The following is a 13178-nucleotide window of genomic DNA, read 5'->3' as shown; positions in this document are numbered from 1 at the left end:
ATGGATCACACATGCAATTAAGAATTGCAGGTAAACTGTCAGATACAAAGTGCACATCCTGTATCAGCTCCCTACATTTTAGGGCCTCCAAATCTGAACACATACTGCTTTGTAAGGCCAGGCCAGTGAGCTATACAAAGGCAAAATACTCAAAGTGGAAACTCCATTCCCACTCCTATTCTCTAAAACACCAATAGGTCCAGCTGTCCAATCCCCACTCCCCCTTATTCCATCCCATGTTGGTATAATCACCCTTGTGCTCTACCAAGTACACAGATACAAACAAAAATCACTGTTTACTATTGCATGTGTTTGACAACTTCTCCCCCTAGCTCAGCAAGACCAATTTTAACTATTCACATAAGTACTTACAAATATTTTGATTCTTTGTAAAAGCTCTTGCCAGTTTTTTCCTCAACTTTGTTTTTACCATTCTGAACTTAACGAGTTTTTATTCGAGTACAAAACACAAAATAAAGCAAACTTGCTCAAAAGGAGCATGTACACATAAAAGGAAAAAAAGTGTCAAAACGCTGAGTAATCCACAAACTGGTAGGAAGGAAAACAAAATAACTGTCTCCAATGATGGCCTATGGACATGGGATGAAAGCGCTTAGTTGTGATTAAACAGTTCTTTTGTTCTCCTTCCTACCAGTTTGTGGATTACTCAGCGTTTTGACACTTTTTTCTTTTTTGTTTTCTTCTACTACCTATATAACTCATGTTTTGAACCTTTCCATTGCCTGACTCTTGTTGCTTTATTGACAACCCAAACAAACCACATGAGCATTCTCTTTTAGCTTCTTTATGTCGCGCGCGCATGCGTGTGTGTGAGTGTTGTATACACACAATTTTTGTTATCCTAGTGTACACATACACACATTCATACAATGCTTTCTCTTATCCTTTCCCACCAGTGTCCTTAACTCCCACCTCACTAACTCTAGCTAACCTCTGTGTAGTCCCACAAAACTGTTCTTGCCCTTTTAAAGCACTTGCTTACTTCTAGCTTTAACTCTGATGTTGTTTGGTAACTACTTGTAAATGATATCTTAAGGTTCCACCTTCTCCATACTGTGAGCTCTATGCAGCACATCATCTAGCATAAAACAGATGAATCTTTTACTGTATCGGCTAATCTAGGAAGGAACCCTTCTTGGTACGCCGACATATAGGTTCATCCCCTCATATGAATTCTGCACTTTTCTCTGAAGTACTCACTCACTCACTAAACATACATTTTATATCTTGGCATATGTACTATCACAAGATTTACCAGGACAAGGGAGTGAGTTTAGTGCAAGGGTGTGAGGATGGTGTAATGATTAAAGGTCTTTACCTCACAGACACAAAGTAGAGAGTTTGATTGTGATCTCTAGTCACCATCTGGTTATTGGCTGAGCATGAAAGGGGTTGATTTAGTATAATGACTTGGGTCATCACGTCACAGACACACGTTACAAAGTTTGACTTTGACCTGCAGTTATTCGTTATGCTTAAAAATGGTCTTGAGGGCAGTTAACCTAGCATTCACCCATGATCATCACATCTAGTTCAAGAAAGCAAAGAAAAAAAATTTTGAAAAGTACAGTTGTGTACACTTTCCATAAATGTAAATGTTTGAGTGTATTCACTGTTGCAGTCATAGGCTTGTACTAGGCTATCAGCCCTGGGGCCTATACAAGCCTAGCCATAACAATTCCCTGGATATTTCTTCCCACAATCTTTACTTCCCTTACCCGTCTAGCAGGATGACTGACATTATCCCTGGGGTGAATTTCCTCTCTCCCATCCAATCATCAAGGTTCCTTTTGAAGAGGGCCAAGGAGGTGCTCTGCTTGACATGTATGGGCAGTCTATTCCAGAGTATGGGGAGTCCCTGGGTCAGGCACCTATCCCTCCAGCATGTTTTGTTCATTGTGATGACAAGGTTTAGATCCCTGGAACATGTGGCTCTGACAGATTGGGATTTAAGTGGAGCATGTCCAACAGCTCAGGGTTTGACATGGCCTTGTATGTTAAGCAGAGATCGCCTCGGAGTAGACGACATGCCACAGAGTATAGCTGGAGTTTTTTTTTTTTTTTTGAGACGGTCAGCATATGGTATCTGCTTCAGGCCTGTGATTCTTTTAGTGAGGTATTTCTGCGGCCTTTCCAGCTGTTGCAGATGTCTTGTGAGGTATGTTCAAATGGGGCATTATACTCTGTAATGGGTCTAATGAGGGATGAGTACAGTGGGACAATGACCTCCTTTTTCCTGGATGAAAAGCCCTTAATGATGAGATGTGCCACATACAAGGATTTCCTGACTGCTGTGGTGATGTGGTTATCGAAGGTGAGACCACTGTCCACCTGTGTCCCTAAGTCTCTCATCACACTTTCAGTGTTTAGTGTACTGCCACCTATGTGGTAATTCATGGGTAAATGGTTTTTCCCAAAGGGGATAACTATACATTTCTTGGCATTAAGCTTGAGCCCATGGCTTTGGCACCAAGCATCTGTTTCTGTAAGGCCCTTTTGTAGAATATCCACATCATTTGGGGATTCATTAATGGCTCCCAGTTTGCAGTCATCTGCGAACTTTGTTAGCCAGAGTCCCTTAGTGTTGACCTGTACTTCAGAGAAGTAGATGCCAAACAAGAGCGGTCCCAGGACTGAACCCTGAGGTACTCCACTTGTCTGTAGCTGGATTTGGAGTCGGCTACTTTTACAGTCTGGGTTCTGTCAGTAAGCTAGTTGGCAACCCATCAAGTGATGTAGGGATTTATATCCAGCTTAGTAAGTTTATCTATGTTTCCAGAGTGGGGGATGGTGTCGAGGGCCTTGGCAAGGTCCAGCTAGGCTGTGTGGACCGCCTTACCCTTGTCCACAACTCTGGAGACTGATTCGAAGAAGTCAAGTCAATCAGGTTCAGGAGACAAGATTGACCCGTCATGAGTCCAAACTGGGTCATCTGCCTGCAGGTAGCCCTCAGCCGGCCTGAATACCAGAGTCTTCGGATTTCTGCGTCAGACGTCGTCGCTTCATCCATGATGTCAGGTCGTCAGGGGTATAAAACATTACAAACAAAAAGCCGCAAAACAGATTAACCAGAATGGCTTCAGTGGTGAAAAATCGATCCACTAGACATTTGATTTGAAACTTAATTAATGACGGTATAAAAGTTTTTCAGTTGTTGGGCATGCTCTGTTCTTGAAAAAGTCTCCTACACAGGAGACAAAAGCGCTTGGATTTGACTCAGTTGGTTTAATATTATTCATTTATTTAATTTTTTTCCTCGGTCTGTTGCTAATAAATTGCTTTGTTACATATTATACGTCTAGCGGATCGATTTTTCACCACTGAAGTCATTCTGGTTCATCAGGGGTATATAAAACATACCGCAGACGCCCTTACATCAGTTTTACTTGCCCAAGATGTCAGGTGCCCCCACAACAGGAAGCAATGACATGGTATGGTACACCCCCATCAAAAAGCAAATACACATGATAAAATATATACCAAACAAGAAGGAAAGGTAGAGCCAAGAGAAGTTAGGGGGCTGGAGGGAGGGTAATCAGGACTGCAACAGTGAAGACACTCGAACATCTACATTTATGTTAAGTGCACACAACTGTACTATGTTCATGTTTCACTTTTGCAGTCATCACATATGGGTTGATTCCCAAAGCTAAGGAAGGGAGGAGGTAGTTAAAGAGCATTAGGGCCAGCTATTACGCCCTGCAAGACTGCTGTGGCAAATCCAGCTCTGGATTTAGAAAAGATAGGCAGGTGGTAATGCTTGGTGAAGGTATGTACAGGGCTCCAGGTAGCAGCTTCCAGGATGTCCCTGGTAGGGACTCCTCTGAGAAATGCTGTAGAGGTAGATGCAGCCCTGGTGGAATGTGATCTTATCCCCTGTGGGGTAGGTTTTCCATGGTTCTTGTAGCAGAAATGAATGCAATGGGCTATCCATTTGGAAATGGTTTGCTTTGAAATGACCTTCCCCTCTGCCCCTGCAGCAAAGCCAACTAGCAGCTGGTCAGATTTTCTGAGAGGCTTAGCTTAGTCCTGTCCAAATAGAATCTAAGTTGTCTGTGCACATCCAGAGAGTGCAGTATCCATTCCCCTCTGTTTTGTGGATTAGGAAAAAAAGTAGGCAAATGAATGGACTGGTTTAGGGCCACACTAGACACCACCTTGGGCATAAAGGAAGGATTAGTCCCGAGGGAAACCCTGTCCGCATGGAAGACAATGAAGGGTTCCACTGCCATGAGGGCCTGTAATTCAGACACTCTTCTTGCTGAAGTGATTGCTAGAAGCAAGACTGTTTTCCAAGAAAGGAATTTCAACTCTGCTGTTGCAGCTGGCTTAAGGGGGGGGGGGTGCGCTTTTCCAATATAAAGTTAAGGTCCCAGGCTGGAGTGGGAGCTCTCCTGGGCAGTCTTAAATTTTTGGCCCCTCTAAGGAATTGTTTTAGCAAGGGGTGAGAGAATAGGGGTGGGAGGGTGGCTCAGTATTACAATGTGCTGAAATGGCAGTGGCATGAATCTTAATTGACGAGAAGGACAGGCCCTTGTGGAGCATTTCTGTTAAGTACTCTTGAATACGAGGTAAGCTGGGCACCATTGTGCCCATCCCCTGAGCCTGGCTCCAGGAACAGTATCTTTTCCACTTTTCAGCATAGGATTTTCAGGTATTAGGCCTCCTTGCCTCCAGAATGACATCCAGCACCTGCTTACTGAGAGATGCTAGAGGAGAGCTCATGGAATTAGCCAGGCTGCAAAGTTCAGGGTTTGAAGCTGAGGGTGCAGAATCTGGCCGGCCTGCTGGAACAGCAGGGAAGGGGTCTGAGGCAGGTGCCATGGTTGTAGCAGTGTCAGACTGCGCAAGAGGGGGTACCAGTGCTGGCGTGGCCAGTCTGGTGCAATCAGTATTGTCCTTGGCTTGTCCTGTTTGATCTTTAGCAGAACCTTCGAGAGGAGAGGCAGAGGGAGAAAAAGCATAAACCGAGGGGCTTTCCCAAGTAAAGGACTGGGCATTCACTTTCCAAGCTTGGCTGTGGGGAGTTCTGGTGCAGGATTTGTTCAACTGGTAATTCTGAGGGGAGGCAAACAGGTAATCTCTTGAGTCCCCCATTTTTTCAAGAGGTTGAATATTCCGGGTTTTAGTTTCCATTTGTGTGGATTCATGAGATTTCTGCTCAAGTAGTCTGCCACTGAATTTAGTTTGCCTGGCAGGAATTGAGCTTGTAGGTGCACTTGGTAGCTCAAGGCTGTGCTCCACAGAGCCATGGCTAGTCTGCAGAGAGGGTAGGAGTGGGTTCCCCCCTGCTTGTTTATGTACCACATAACTGTGGTATTGTCTGTCTTTACCAATAGCTGTCCTGAAAGAAGAAGGTCTTTGAAGGCTGTCAGAGCATTCTGTACAGCTAACATTTCTTTCCGATTGATATGCAGGTGCATCTGTCTTGGGTTCCATTTGCCCTGAATGCACTGCCCTGCCATGCAAGCCCCCCATGCATAGTCTGATGCATCTGTTGTTAGCGTTTGGGTGGCAGGGGGTAGAGTGAAAGGGTGTCCCTTGTTGTGATAGCAGGCCTCTGCCCACCAAAGTAACTCTGTCCTTAGACAAGTAATGATAGGAATCATTGTTTCCAGGTCCTGAGAATGCTGACACCATATACTTTTTAGATACCATTGGAGTTTCCTCATATGCAGTCTTGCATATGGAATTAGCAGAATGCAAGAGGCCATGAGACCCAGAGCTTGCAGTATTTTCCTTGCAGAAAGCTGGGTTTTTGTGGTTAATAGTTTGAAGTAGGTTGTCAAATAAACTTGTTTCTCCAGAGTGACAAATGCCATCTGGGAAGTTGTGTTCAAGCTTGCTCCCAGGAATACAATATGTTGGCAGGGTACAAGGTGAGATTTCTTTTCGCTGATGGTGTAACCCACTGAAGTTAAAAGTTTCTTTACAAATGCCAGTTGTTATAATAGCAAGTCCTGGCTTTCTGCCTGAATCAGACAATTGGCCAAGTATGGGTAAATTTGAATACTTCTCTGCCTTCAAAATGCAACGGCTGGAGCTAGACACTTTGTGAACACCCTGGGCGCAGTAGATAAGCCAAAGGGGAGTGCAGAGAACTGAAAGGCACCCTTGGCTAGCATACGAAGAAGCTGTTGAAGAATTAGCATTTTGAATTTTGGAACCACCAGAAAGGTGTTGAGAATAGAGAGGTCTAGGATAGGACGCCAGGAGTTTTCTTTTCTGGGTACCAGAAAAAAAGTCTTGAATAAAAACCTTGTCCTCTTAGTTCTGCTGGGACAGGTTGGATAGCCCTGATACTGAGAAGAGAGAGAACCTGCTGTTGGGCCTCCGCCTATTGATTTGAGGGGAGGTCTGGCCAACCATTTGGGGTTGGTAGTGTGTAGAAATGGAATCTGTATCCTCGGGAAACTATATTCAAAATCCATTCGTCCTGGGTAATGAGTTCTCAGTTTTTTGCATGCAGGGCGAGCTTTCCTCCTAAGGGAGCAAGTAGCTGAGCAAGGCTTGGAAGGGTTAAGGTTAAGTCATGGTGCCATTTTTAGATAGGGGGGTGGCATACTACTTCCTGCTTTGGAAGTGGGAGCCCCCCACTGCTTAGATCTATGCGTAGCCTGAGAATGAAGTCTTGGTGGTCTGCTGTTCCTGGGTTTGGACCGAGAAGGCCTGGAAGGGACTGGAAAGGACCAGTTCTTTGAAGGCAAATGCCTACTGAATCTGGGAGGCGAACAGTTTGCATAGATTTAGGTTTTTCCTCCATTCTTTTGAGGACTTCCTCAGTTTTGTTGCCAAAAAGGACAGTCTTGGTTTAAGGGTGCATCCAGTAATTTAGCTTTAACATGATCTGGCAAGTTTTGTTCCTTAAGCCAAGCATGCCTTCTAAGTACAGACCCAGTGACAGCAGCCCTGCAAGATGCTTCTAAAACATCAAAACCACATTGCAAAGTATGTTTACCAACTTGTTCTGCATAATGCATTAAATCTTGCAGGTCTTCGTGTTCAGCACAGTCAGAAATCAACATCATTTTCTGTTAAAGTAGTCCCAAAACATGTTGCTGATACTTTAACATACGAAACTGGCAATTTAAAGCCCTAATGGCCAAAGTAGCAAAAGTGCATACCTTCTTACCCCATCTGTCTAAGGCTCTAGAATCTCTATCAGAAGGGGTAGGATTTTTGGCAGCAGTAGCCTTAAAGCCTTTTGGTCCTTGGGAAATTGTCTCTGGATTCGCAGTAGGATTCGTGAAGAGGAACTTGAGAGAGTCGGGTACTCTGTAGTACCGGTCAGGTTTTCTGGGAGCTGGACGTAGAGTGTCTGGGGTAAGGCTAGATTCCAAGAAAACATCATCTACAATAGCCAGAACAGGAGGGATAGCTAGAGGCCTGTGTTGAGGCAGGAGCAAGAATTCCCTTTGGACTCAGAATAGTCCTGGCTTTCCCAGCAGAAATGCTCCCTAAGGGTATGCAAGGTTTCACCAAAAGAAAAACCTTCTGGAGGGAAAGCAGAGGGAATGGAATCCTCTACATCAGAATCCTCATAAGTAGACAAGGGCAATGCCTGGTAATCAGAAGGAGCAGAGATATCAGATTCCTGATCAGAAGAATCAGAAAGAAAATCGGTTCTAGGTCTCAGAGGGGGAAAGCAAGCTTCCCCTAATTAAGGTAATAAGGTCTTCAGCCATTCTAAGCATTTGTTTTTGAGGCACATGGGCCTGAATCAGTGGTTTGATATGCGTAGTGCGAGTTTTAGGCCTGAGAAATTCGGTACTTCTAGTTGGAAACGATGCCGTCGGTTTAATATGAAAGTCTGTAGGCCTGACTACACCCTCAGAAGCCAGTGCCTGCACAGCGGCTCCAGACCCATCCAAAGTAGAGACATCTGCAGGTTCCATAGTAGAAGAAGCATCTCGCGGCATACCGGACTCCAAATGGGTCACAGTAGAGGCCTGCGAATCTGTAATAGCGGGCATCAGGAGCTGTGAAAACACCTCCCTGAGTACCGGCGGACTAGTGACTAGCTTAATGGAATCATCGTCGGCAGTTTCGGATCTATGCCGTCTGTCTCTGTCTTTATCCTTACTTTTTTTGGAAGAACGGTAATCGCATGGCTTAACGAAGCTATTTCTGAGTACAGAGATTGAGAATGAAAGTATGTGGCTACAAAAATAGCCCAATGACAAATAGTTTGGGCGTTGAACAAGGCACAAAACTGACAGCGAGGGACGTTGTGGTCTGGGCCTAAACAGGTGATGCAGTAAGAATGAAAATCTCTGAGGTATTTGCTTTCCACAGGCAAAACAATTGTTAATTTTTTCTGACAATCGGTTAGAGCAAGAAAGAAGGATCCCCCATGGGGTTTGACGACTTCGGATCTGAAACTCGAAAACGAAAATTTCAGGAGTTGGCTGACCGGCACTTGCGAACTGCTTCTGCTTCGGGCACCACTTGGCAAGAAAGACTGATGTAAGGGCGTCGGCTGCCTGTTTTATACCCCTGACGACCTCGCGTCATGGTAGAAGCGACAGCATCCGGCGCAGAATTCCGAAGACTCTTGTATTCAGGCTGGCTGAGGGCAACCTGCAGGCAGATAACCCAAATGTGATGACTGCACCAGTGAAACACGAAGAACATCCACACTGAGAAAACAGAAATGGGGCTGACTCACCATAACTGATTAACTCAGATATTTTACTGGCAGATGTTGGAGCAAGAGAGAAACTTAGTTCACCGAGCAAGGAAGTGTCCCTTGGGAAGAAGGGAAGGAAGGAGGGAGGAATTCCCACTGCCAAGTGCAACCCTGTTGAATTACATTCAGAAGCAATTATCTCCAACAATATGGTGTCACAAAGGAAGATGACAGCTCAGAGAGAGAGATGGAGGTTTTGCCTGGGTGGGAAAGGGGGAAAGGCCAGAGCAGGCCAATAAGCACACTGATTGAGAGGACTATCCTTGATTTTTTAAGGGCTCTTCTTAGCCTCCTTGCCACTGATTTTTAAAATAATGTCGGCACCTTACTGCTCAAATGGCTTTTTAAAAAAGGAATCTGAAACAAACAGGAATTTTTTAACTTCTTTGAAATAAAGAGGACTGAAAAAATCGGAGTTACCTCTTGTATTAACTTGCTGCTTACATCATACTTCTTTACAATCCAAACTGCAGCCAGGAAGGGTCAAATAAAACCCCTTTTATCTTCAGGAAGATTTTGAGAATGAAGCTATGGAAGTCTTCAAAATACTGACCCAGAAGCAGCAGCTTTAGAGGAAGTGTTGGCAGCAGCAGAAGCAAACTATAAAATGTGCTTAGTAACCTGAGAAGCAGATGTAACAAAGGCATTCAATGAATTTTTTCACCTGAGAAGGAAGGAAGGTTAACTACTGGCTTCTATATGTTCTCAAAGATACAAGGAAAACCTTAAGCAAATGAGCTTAACGGTTTAAAATCCTTAAAGTCAAAGTACTACAGGAATGTATTTTTCCCCCAAGTTAACCATGGCTTTCCCATCCTTGTCAGAGGGAATGGGGTTAGCAGAGTCATGGCTAAATCAGGAAGAGCTACTCCTACAATTACAGCAACTCTCTAATTAAACTAAACAAGAAACTAAGAGGATTAATTAAGTCTAACAATGCCAATTATGAGGTCATGATAGCCTGACAGGCTACAGACAACAACAAGGCCTTCTACAGCTTTGCCCAAAACCTCAAAGACTACATATACCAGAGTGCCAAACTGGCCATCAATGGTGCCATATTTACTGAGCACAGCAAAATAGCGAATTTGCTGGCTGACAAATTCAATTCAAACCCCTCACCCCCACTCCCCCCATGAAACATCTACTAGCATACCCCTAACTATTGCCAGGAAGCACTCCTGCAGCACTTAAGGCCAAAATCACAGCTTCAGTGGGCCCTGACACTATCTCGGGACGCTTCCTATATACCTTGAAACATGACCTATCAAAACCACTTGAGGCAATTTTCAACAACAGCCTCATAACAAGCTTTGTACCATGAGAATGGAGGACTACAATAGTTATCCCACTTCAAACCAGTGGGCCAACAGACCTCAAAAGCTACACACCTATTAGAATAACTAGTCTAATATGTACAGCCATGGAATGAATTAGCATGGAAATGATCAACAAAGGAATAGGCAACTTTCAAACACCGAATCCAACCCGTTTGGCATTGTCAAGGGAAGGTCATATCTATCAAACCTGACGGATTTCTTTGAGAAAGTCACAAAGGCGGCGGACGCGAGAAAAATGGTGCATGCCACCTACCTGCACTTGGCTAAGGTGTCTGATACAATGCCCCACTAGGGTATAATTGACAGACTCACCCAGCTGGCCATAAACCCCTACATAACTCACTGGAATGCCAGCTGGCTCACAGACAGGACCCAGGAAGCCAGGATTGGTGATACCCCCACCACTAAGAAACCAGTTACTAGCTGGGTACCTCGGTGTTAGGACTGCTTCTATCTGGCATCTACTTCTCAGAGGTAAAGGCAAAAGTCAAGGGTCTTTGGGTGAGCAAGTGCAAAGAGGACTACAAATTGGGAACCATCATAGATTTCTTCATGGCACAAATATATTACAAGGGCTACCTATCAATTGATAGAGTTTTCAGAAATTCGAAATTCATATGGTCAAAACCATATGATAGAGTTTTTGAAAACTCAAAGCTTTTGAATGTAGATCGCTGGTACAGTGCAAACTGAGAAATTTACCCTTTTCCTCACTGTAGTGTGATCTCACAGTTGGCACATTTAATTTGTAGGGGTGTGGGCAGTGCAGCCCCCTATATGGGGGATGCAGGGGTCTTGCCCCCTGCAAAAATTTAAAAAAGGTAAGATTTTTATGGTTTTTTTTCCTGGCATTTGAGTTTTCAGAAACTTGATCACATGGTGCTGACCATATGAATTTTGAGTTTCTGAAAACTCTATCATCTTGACATAGACTCCTTACAAGAGGGTTTAAGGCAGACAAATGACTGGTGCCAAAGTCACAGAATAAAACCTATGGGCTCAGATCTGACTCAGCTGCTAGCCACTATAATAGCTTGTGGTAACCAAAAAACTCTTCTCCTTTACCCATAATGCCTCAGCAAGAAAGCAGTCGCTAGGTAAGTGATTTAGGCTAAAGCTAGAAAAGATAAAGTAATCCAAAAAACTACTTAGAAGAGAAAAGATGGTTTAAATTCTGTTAAATGCACTTCTCTGCTTGAGAGCAACTGGTCACCACATCGAACACGAATAGGGGCAAACAAGATCTGAGGTACTTGGGAAAGGTGCATTGTGGGTAAGGGAGAAGCTCAAGAGTTTTTGGTTACTAGGAGGTATTATAGCAGCCATGTCGGATTAGAGGAATTGGATCTGAACCCATAGGTTGATGACAGAATGAAAACTGACAAAAATCAGATCAATTAAATTTTGTATGGTCCACATCCTCTGAAAAGAGGCACCTAAAATGAATGGGAATTGAATCATCTGGGCTGAGATTTCATGTTTGAGAATGAGGTATAGCAAAATCCCCCTGTCTTGTGTGAGTTGGTCCAGTTTGTGATGAATCCTGTGGTAACTACCCCTGGCTAATTCCATAGGAAGACAGTTTTGTACCTACCATAAATGTAGATGTTCGAGTGTACACACTGCTGCAGTCATTACACTTGGGTTATCCTGCAGTCAGGCGGTTCCCCAGTCGGCCTGAGTTCCAAAGTCTTGGTCCAGTGTCAGTTGCTGTCACCTCCTCCCTGACGTCAGTGCGACAGGGGTATATAAAAGATGCAGTCAACGCCATTTTCTTCAGTTTTTCTTGCCCCAGATGTCAGGTGCCCCCAAATAGGTAGGCAATTCAAATTGCTAATAAAACATACATAAGAAAAGCAAACAACTTTCAGCTACCAGCAAATACTCCCCATAGGTAGTAAAGGGTAGAAGACATAGGTATGTACCAGCAAGTAAAAGGGGAAGGAGGGAGGGTAACCTGGACTGCAGCAGTGTATACACTCGAACATCTACATTTATGGTAGGTACAAAACTGTACTATGTTCAACGTGTTACACTGCTGCAGTCATTACACTTGGGTAGAATCCCAAAGCTGAGGTAGGGTGGCTGGTTCTATAAGGCATTAGGGGTTGCTATAAGGCCCTGCAGCACTGCAGTGGCAAAGCCAGCTCTGGATTTAGAGTATAGAGGCAGATGGTAATGCTTGGTGAAGGTATGTACAGAACTCCAAGTTGCTGCTTCCAAAATATCCTTGGTAGGTACTCCTCAGAGGTAGGCAGTTGAAGTGGCTGTTGCCCTGGTGGACTGAGATCTAATGCTGCTAGGTACAGGTTTCCCATGGTGTGTATAGCAGAAACATATACAATGTTCTATCCATTTTGAAATAGTCTGTTTTGAAATGGCTTTTCCCTGTGCTCCTGCAGCATATGCTACCAATAATTGCTCAGATTTTCTGAAAGCTTTGGTTTTGTCCAAGTAGAAGCGTAACTGCCTGTGAATGTCCAAAGAATGCAGTAGTCTCTCCCCTTTATTCTGTGGTTTTGGATAAAAAGTTGGAAAGTGAATAGTTTGGTTTAGAGCCACACTGGATACCACCTTTGGCATAAACGTAGGGTTAGTTCTTAAAGACACCCTGTCCTGGTGGAAAATAAGGAAAGGTTCCACTGCCATTAGTGCCTGTAATTCTGAAACTCTTCATGCTGATGTTATTGCCAGGAGCAGAGCAGTTTTCCAAGAGATATATTTTAATTCTGCTGTGTTAGCTGGCTCAAAAGGAGGTAAAGTTAATTTTTCCAAATCAAAGTTGAGGTCCCAGGAATAGGTGCTCTACGGGGCGGTCCTATGTTTCTAGCCCCTCTGAGGTACTGTCTTAGCAAAGAATTAGAGAAAATTGGTGGATCCATGTTGTAATGAGCAGAGATGGCACAGGCGTGGATCTTGATGGATGAGAAGGAGAGGCCTTTGTCCAGCATCTCAGTTAAATATTGTAGTATCTGAGGAATGTTTGGGACAAGAGGGTCAAGGCTGCGAGTTTGGTTCCAGGCACAGAATTTCTTCCATTTATCCGAATAGGCTTTCCTGGTACTAGGCCTTCTGGCCTCCAGAATGACATCTATAACAGCTTTGGAGAGAGGCATTGCTTGCTTGAC

At 44.1% G+C, this 13178-nt stretch overlaps 1 protein-coding gene across 4 annotated transcripts in view; it reads right to left on the bottom strand.

The window, feature by feature from the left end:
• PER3 (period circadian regulator 3) overlaps positions 1-13178 on the bottom strand; it is a 508287-nt gene that overhangs the window by 391266 nt on the left and 103843 nt on the right. The window lies entirely within an intron of this gene.

Source organism: Protopterus annectens, chromosome 14.part0 (assembly GCF_019279795.1).
Source record: "Protopterus annectens isolate FY-2018-M chromosome 14.part0, PAN1.0, whole genome shotgun sequence".
NCBI lineage: Eukaryota > Metazoa > Chordata > Ceratodontiformes > Protopteridae > Protopterus > Protopterus annectens.
Note: the sequence above shows the minus strand (reverse complement) of the source record. Positions and strands in the feature narration are given on the sequence as shown.